Source organism: Megalobrama amblycephala, linkage group LG1, assembly GCF_018812025.1.
Source record: "Megalobrama amblycephala isolate DHTTF-2021 linkage group LG1, ASM1881202v1, whole genome shotgun sequence".
Taxonomy (NCBI): domain Eukaryota; kingdom Metazoa; phylum Chordata; class Actinopteri; order Cypriniformes; family Xenocyprididae; genus Megalobrama; species Megalobrama amblycephala.
Window position 1 is genome coordinate 43,444,461 of NC_063044.1, and position 8,924 is coordinate 43,453,384.

Consider the following 8,924-nt stretch of genomic DNA (forward strand, 5'->3'; position numbering starts at 1 on the left):
GCCAATGCACATTGGCATGCAATCATATGTTGCAGCTGCTTGCCTCGCAGCACGGGTATTTAATGAGCAGCAGGTGCATTGCATCTTCAGCTTTTTGCTTCGAAGCTGAACATATATGTCTGTTTCTACAAGCAAGTGTCTTCTAAGATGAGTCCAGCTCTTCATACTGCTCTTTTTCTCAGTGCAGGTGAACAGCATAGCAGCGGGGTCAAGTTTTCTCTTTCTTTTTTCTTTTTTTTTTCTTTTTTTTCCTAGCTGTTTTCACGGCTGGTAAGAGCAGCGTCTACAAAGAGAGGACCATCTCAGTCCATCTCACTGGCACATTTGGACCATCAGGCTCGGCTATGCAATTCAATTCGCCCGGCATCCCCCCAAGTTCTGGGGCGTCCACTTCACTGCAGTGAAAGCTGTCGATGCCCATGTCTTGCATGAGGAGATCGCGGTCCTACTGGTTAAGGACACGATAGAGCTGGTCCCTCCAGATGATATGAAGTCAGGGTTCTACAGTCCCTACTTCATCGTATCCAAGAAAAGAGGTGGGTTACAACCAATCATGGATGGGCGAGTTTTGAATCGGAGCCTCCACAAGCTACCAAAATGCTCACGCAGAAACGCATTTTCAAGTGCATCGAGGGTCAAGCATATCAGTACAAGGTCCTACCCTTCGTTCTTCACGAAAGTCCTGGAGGGAGCCCTTGTTCCCATGAAAGAACAGGGTGTTCGCATCCTCAACTATCTCAATGACTGGCTTAGTCTAGCTCAGTCGCGGGATCAGTTGTGCGAACACAGGGACCTGTTGCTCAGTCACTTCAGCCAGTTGGGCCTTCAGGTCAACTGTATGCAGTATCAGGGTTATGGACGGGCCCGCAACTGCATTGGCACATCAACTGCCTCGAGTTGCTAACAGTATGCCTTGCCCTGAGCCACCTGAAAGGGCCCTTACAGGGCAAGCATGTGCTGGTCCGCACAGACAACACTGCAACTGTTGCATACATCAACCGTCAAGGTGGTCTACGCTCCTGTCTTATGTCGCAACTCGCCCGTCATCTCCTCCTTTGGAGTCAGAAGCATTTATGGTCGCCCCGGCCTGGCTATGTGCCCAAGGTTCCTACCACTTCCTTCAGGGACCAGGTAGTGAGCCTGCAAGCACTGCCCCCCGGAGGAGGCAGACCCAGCCCTGACTTTGCTCAGTCCAGTTCACACTTTGCGACTGTACATAGACAGAACTCAGCCTCAGGACCTCAGATCAGCTCTTTGTCTGTTATGGAGGCCAGCAGAAAGGAAAGGCTGTCTCCAAGCAGAGGATGGCCCACTGGATAGGGGACGCCATCGTCTTGGCTTACCAAGCACAAGGCATGCCCTGTCTGTTCAGGTTGCATGCTCACTCTACATGCAACTCTACGGCCTCCTGGGCGCTGGCTCGTGGCGCTTTGCTGACAGACATTTGTAGAGCTGCGGGCTGGGCGACACCTAACACGTTCACTAGATTCTATAGCCTTTGTGTCAAGCCGGTCTCCTCCCGTGTTCTCACCTCAGGTCAGAGGCACGGAGAGGCCTAGGCTTAGTGTCGGCTTGCTGCGCTTACATATGGTTATTACTCCAGAGAGTCCCTACAAGGCATACCTGTACTCCGTTGCATCCTTGAGAACCTGATTTAGGTTGGGTACCATATTTGTGACCCTACAGTGATCCCATATGTGTAGTTCCATGGTTGCTCCTAAATGAAGCTTATGTCTTTCCGTCTGGGAGAACCCACCTCTCATCAGTTTGGAGTCACCCCAGTACTTCCATATGTAGTACAGCCCTACGTGGTTAGTCCATATGTTCTTCTCCACATAACTTCTTTAGGGAAGGATGTGGCTTCCGTAGCATTCCTTTCCCAGCGAAAGGGTACGCTTTCCCAGTGTTATCAAATAGTCTCACTGAATGAGATTTTCGGGAGCAGCAGTGATTGACACTCTATTTGTTAGCCCTGTCCCACCTTCCTTAGGCAAGGGGGTTCAGGTGGCTTACAACAGAACGCTGGAAGGGGGCAGCCCCTGTGGCGCTTTGGTAGGGATTCCTATTCGTCAGTCTGTCCGACGTATGTCGAACGTGACTGACTGAATGGGAATGTCTCAGTTACATAGGTAACCCTCGTTCCCCGAAGGATGGAACAGAGAGGTACATCCCTTTGCCACAGTCACTGTACCCCACTGATGCTGCCGCCTATCCTGTTCGGCTCCTCAGCGAAAACCTGAAGATACAACATACCTGCTGCTCATTAAATACCCACACTGCGAGGTGAGCAGCTGTGGCATATGGTTGCATGCCAATGTGCATAGGCTCATTTTAGTTGCACTGAAAGCAGATTGGCCTCTCTAGCGAGATTCCTATTTGTCAGTCTATTCAACATACATCTCCGTTCCCTCCAACAGGGAATGAGGGTACCTATGTAACCAAGATGTTTTTCCTCATGGAAGTTTTGCCTTTGGTGAGCTAATAAAATATTACAAAGCAGTCAAATTTTGTGTAGTTATTTAATTATGTCATCCGGTATTGCTCTCTCCTTTCATACAAACACAGCTTCTACCATTTTGTTACTATTGTTTTGTTCACTGTAATGGATTAAGATAATTATTTATTTTTTAATTATTTATTAAGATAAATATTAATTATTTATGTGGCAAAATGCTGTGTAATATGCTGTATGACTGTACCGTATCTCTTAAATGTGTTTCTGTCTAGTTTGAACTTGCCGCAAGAGCAACTGCTCTCACCGTGGATGTGGACTCAGATCAATATTTTGTGTCTAATTATTTACTTATGTGGCAAGTAGCCTTGTAATAAGTGGGATAATAAGCCGTATAATAAGCGTCGCTTCACATCGGGGTCCTGATCACCCTCTCAAGGTTTATTCTGAGATAACAACCGAATGGATGTACTTCATGGATGTACATTATCCCTTAATTATAACGTGATTAAACAGTACTAGTAAAAAATTATGGGGCTTATTTTCGCATCAAAAAATTCCACCAGTGTATGTGTAATAATCACAGATCTAATAAATGTAAGATTTCTTATTAAATGAGTATAATAATGGCTGTATAAGAGCACCCCATGAAAATTCTTGATAATGAATGTTGAAAATGTGTGGAAATTTGTTGTGAATTTGTCATGCACACTCAGCCCTTGAAGAGGATGTTTGTGTGCATTTTGAGCACCTTTGAGGAATTTCACTCTCGTCTGGCCCTTTTTTCGAGGGACTTGGGCTGGCCATCTGTGTCTCACGGTTTAGCCCGCTTACCCCTCATGTGACAAGTTTTTGGATGTTATGTCCCTCGGCACGGCGAGATTAGATATGCTTCGGAAACACAAGAATCTCGAGCCCCTTTGCGGTCGTCTCGATGAAAATTTCCTGTCGAAACATAACTGTCCATCTTGTATGTGCCTTCCTTTTTACCCAGATCTTCACAATGAGGTGTGGAGATCTTAGAGAAAGTCATATTCTGCCTGCATCCATGCTTCATACTGGATCTCAGTGAGTGACAGTTCATGTCATTTCTCTCATTTGTTAATGATTTTTATTTCAATCAGAGAAACTGATATATATATAATTAACATTTTTATATTTTCTAAGTTTTCTATTTTCTATCAAAACATAAGAGACTTCTTTCAAAAACATAAACAATTTCTTATCCACCCCAAAGTTTTGAATTAAAGTGTATTATTAATCATATTTTTTGGTTTTCTGCAGAGACATTTTGAGGAAACACAGAGAAACACCCAGAAGAGAATCCAGCAGCGAGAGAAAGATCTTCAGCAGCTGAGAGAGGCTGTGGCGTCTCATAAGGTGAGTTTGGAGAAGAAGAGAAGTTCGAGTCTCAGTTTGGACTTTCCTTCTAGTCCCACTGAAGTCACTGTGTGATTGTGATGTGTGTATCGCTCTGCACAGATGCATCATTTAATGTTTGAAATGGATGAGTACAAACTAATAGAAATGCTGAAAAATGTAGATGTGTGATTTATGTCTTTCTTTAGTGGAATTTGATGAAATGGAGACATTTCCACTTTGACGTGTTCACATAGCCTACCTAATGCTTTGTCAATGTATCCTCACGGCAGCTACATTGTCTGCTTGCTGCTGCTGCTGCATAAACAGAAACTGCATATTCACTAGCTGCTTAAATGCTAATTAATTCACTATGCATTAAATACAGTCTCACTAAACAGAATTGAATCAACACTGAGTTAACCATGCATATGTTACAGTGCTGGTGTGTGGGAGAGATGAAGCGTACACAGAGATCCACAATGATGGGTTTTAACACTCTGAGGTCTGAGGTATTGCCGGCGATACCACCGCGTTTTTTTTCTTACCAGTGTGAAAGAGACTCAAAATACTCTGTCGATGTTGCACATACAATTAAGAGTTATACACCATTTTAATCTGTGGAATATATTCTTTTATTTGTGTACATTCAGAGTAAAAACAAAATGTTGTGCTTTTTGTAAAATAAAGAAAACAAACATGATGCGTGATCTCTCGTCTCCCTCTGAAGGAAGTCCAATCTGATAGTTTTCTGAAAATGAACTGTAACTTAGTGAATACTAATCACAAAAAAATTACACTTATGTCTAAATAAACGTTGAGATGTCAGGTTTTAAATCGTGTAAGTCAAATCGAAAACAAATATTCTCTGTTTATGTAATCTGTATGAAAAGAGAGCCATGTCAGAAGTCCGTGATTCAGCTCATTATCCGCTAATGCGGCCACGCCCACGGAGGACCGCTATTCAGAGTCAAATTCAATCAATACATGCATACATCATCTCAATCGTGTATTTATTGTCTTCAAAAGTGTTTTGAATAGCCATAGTTAGCGATCTCTGGCCTCTGTTAGTTCCTTGATTGTCACATGATATGCCATGATTGTCACGGGTGCACACAAGAACAAGATGGTAGATCCAAGCGCAGCATTAGTGTTTATTGGGCAATCCAAAGTCGTAGTCCAGAGAACAGGCAAGGGTCAAAATCCAAATAACAGTCCACAAAAAAACAACAAGTCAGGAGTACAAAAGTGCACGTAACAAATACAACAAACCACAACCAAGGACAGAAACAACTGAGACTAATTAGACAGACACTGATGAACAAACACAAAACAGCTGGGTGCGATGACAATGAGATAATGAGTCCAGGGAAGTGAGTATTGGGTAATGTAGTCCAAGGGGTGAAAACAAGAGTCCAGGATGGAGTGCCCTCTAGTGGCTGACTAGGGCACTCTCACTAGTGATCATGACAATGATATAACAAATATAGAATAAATATTACTCCTCTGTATAGAAAATTGATATAAACATATGAGAATTCATCAATATTTCCAAATGTGAATGCTTACACCAGTGTAACTGGTAAACTTTGGTGCCCATTGAAGTCTACTATAAGGAGAGTAATCCTGGAACGTTTTCATCAAAAACATTAATTTCTTTTCGACTGAAGAAAGAAAGACATGGATATCTTGGATGACATGGGGGTGAGTAAATTATCAGGAAAAGTTTATTTAAAAGTGGACTAATCCTTTAATCCATATCACACTGACTAAACTAATAACACAAATAATTAGACACATTTTTATGATATACAGTGTGTGTAATCATACACAGAGCAGAGTGGAAAAAGTAAGTGAACCCTTGAATTTAGAAACAAAAGCTGGATATTTTCAAAGTGCTCATAAACGTATTCGTGTCACTGTGTATCCAAAGTGTTATTTTCTCCTGCATGATAATAAAAAAGTTTGTTCCAGTAACAACCATTAAATGCACTTTCGGTTCTGCTGATTCTCTAAACACACTTTTATTGCATGCAAAATCATATATATGCAAATGTGATTCGTATCTAATGTTATTTAATTTACATGTACAGCATTCACCCTCCTCATGTTCATATATTTTTCACATATTTCTTGCTCCATAATGTTTTGTTTTTGTTTTGTTTTTCCTTTATGTGATTACATAACTGCTTACATTCTTAATTATTCAGCTCAGAAACATTTTGCTTAGTTTTGTTTCGCCAAGAACACAGAAGATAAAATAAATTCTGAAAAAATACATGAGATGTAATAGTGTACTGTATATACTATAAAATATGAGGTATCAGCAAGTTAAAAGTAAAGCACATGTTTGAATTAATGAACTTATTTTGAATGAACTTTGTAACTTTGATTTACTGTAGATCAAATGACTTTAAGGAAGCAGAAATTGTAAGACTCCACGCCTCTATATTTAAAGATCTGTAACGATTAGAAAAGCTGCAGATACTTTCAGATTGATCAACAGATCTTTTGTTCTCTATTCAACTAAAGAGTAGGCACTGACTGTGGTGATGTTCTCTAGATACAGGTGAGTTCAGAGTCTGACATGCTGTGGTGTTAATATGACTCTTTATGAAGGGTTTATTAGATTTTTAATCTTATTCTGAATGTCTTATTTCATTTACGATTTTCTGACCAAAAGTAAACAGAAAAAATGGCTATTAAAATATAGAATGTAAATACACTAAATGTTTCCTTTGACAGAATTATGTTTTAATAAAATTATTTTTTGTCATTAATTACAACTTTTAGAGCTGCTGTAAACATTTTCTAAAGAAAATCAGAAAGCACAAGCTTTTGTATCAGGTAGTTGTTGTGATCAGATGTTGTTACACAGCAGATGTTTTCCAGATCTTTAGCAAACATTTTACAGATGTACCTGTGCTATCTAGATACTTTATCGATACACTACCTAGATAGTACAGGTACATCTGTAAAATGTTTGCTAAAGATCTGGAAATCTGGAAAACATCTGCTGTGTAACAACATCTGATAAACATCTTAGAAAGAGCAGTTTTACTTACATTCTAAACCACAAACATCTTACAGACATCTTATAAATGTCTATTTGACATCTGACAGATGTAAATGCAGATATCAAATAGACGTCTCTGAGATGTTTGTGTGCTATCAGGGTAAATACAATGGTAGAAGATGTAAATAGAAAATAGAGACCTCGAAATAGGACATACGTCTGATAATCTACATGTTATTATCATTGCCATTAACACAGGAAAAATGTGTAGTTAACAGACACTTTGCATATGCAAACAAAATTGCATTTGTTACATTATTTATTATAAGAGCTGATAATAAATAATTATTTATTTTTAATTGGAGATGCACATCGGAGTCGATAGCCATATGCCCTATTTTCATATAAAACCAAATCATCCACACATAAGATGAAGTCGACAGAAGCTCAAGTATCTTTCATGAAGCCCATTTTCATTTAGTATACAGATGTTACTTTAATTTATGGAGGAAACAAACCAAATTCTCCTCAGATTTTCTGATGAAGAAGTATACCGCCATATAAAATGCCATATAATCGCCTAAATCGGATTTGTGTTAATGAAAACTGTTCAAACTTGCACGCTTCATTCGAAAAAGTCTTTTATTTAATGGAGGTTGCATCACGGAAGTGTAAAATGAACTAAGGTCAGTAATGATGAACAAAGATTAATTTTAACTGCCATTATAATATTCTTTATGATATGTGTCATAAAGAATGACACATCTGATCCATATTCTGAGATTACTGAGTTCTACAGGTGAGTTCGAAGTCTGATTGTGACATTTGTGAGTCACCTGTGTTTTCCCAGCTGTCATTTTATGATTATTTTGCTCTGTATTGAAAGTGAAAGTGACATGTGAAGGCCAAGTTTACTCTAAATAAAATCAACTTTACTCTAAATAAATTGCATTTTTAAATTGAATTTTAATTATTCCTTCTCAATTTCTGCAAGTTATTAAATGTAACACATTCCATACTTTTTGAATGGGTCTCAACAATATATATATATATATATATATATATATATATATATATTTTTTTTTTTTTTTTTTTTTTTTTTTTTTTACAAATTATCTATCTAATAAAGTATCTATTGCAATATTACTACCTGTTACATGTACAATCTGTTTCTGGACTTGAGTTGCCACTAGTTTCCATGACTACTGATCACCCTCATTATCACCACCAGCTGTGTTCAATCACCCACCTCGTTTGTCTATGTATATAAGCCCTGTGTTTTCAGTCCAGTGTTGTCCAGTATCGTTCATGTGTAGTGTGGTTGTCTCCACATTTTACCTGTCTATGGATTACCTTCGTTGTGGATTTATTAAAGAGAGTTATACTTCTATTCTCCTCGCCGTGCGCGTTTATGCTCACAACCAGCTATTGTAACATTATCGCTGTTGTTGTTTAGAGCTTAAAAATATAAAAGTCACCTCAGATCATAACCAAACTGAACAAGTTCTGATCAAACATTTCTATTTATGTTTGTTCTGCTTTAATTTAAATCCTATTAAAACCTATTAAAACTAAGCAATCATGTTTCCACATCTTGGGAATACACAGCCCTGAATATATACTGTATATGTAAAGGCCTATTCAGACATCTAGTGGCTACAGTTTGGTATTACAGACTATTTTTTAGTCCTTTGATAAAGTGTTTTCGTAGCTTGAAGGCAGAGTTTGCACTGTACAACCATGTTGTTTGCATTTTCTTCTTTGAAAACAAAATAGCAGCAAAATGTCCATGAATTTAAAACATTTTTCCCCCTGGGCAGCATCGTTTCCACTAGCAGCAGTGATTCAATTCTGATTACGTAACGCCGTTACATGTATTCCGTTACTCCAAAACCCTGGCTGTGGTGCCCGGGGAGACACATATCATACCATTCAAACTCTCTAACCATTAGGCCATGACGGTTCCAAGGTTTCTTTAAGATTCGAATTTTTCAATATTTGGCACAATTTTTATGGCGTTTTAGAGTCTCATGTTAGAAAATGTTTGGAACACTAAATAGAGCACTTATAAACAAATCAATTGTGTGCTCTGTGTGT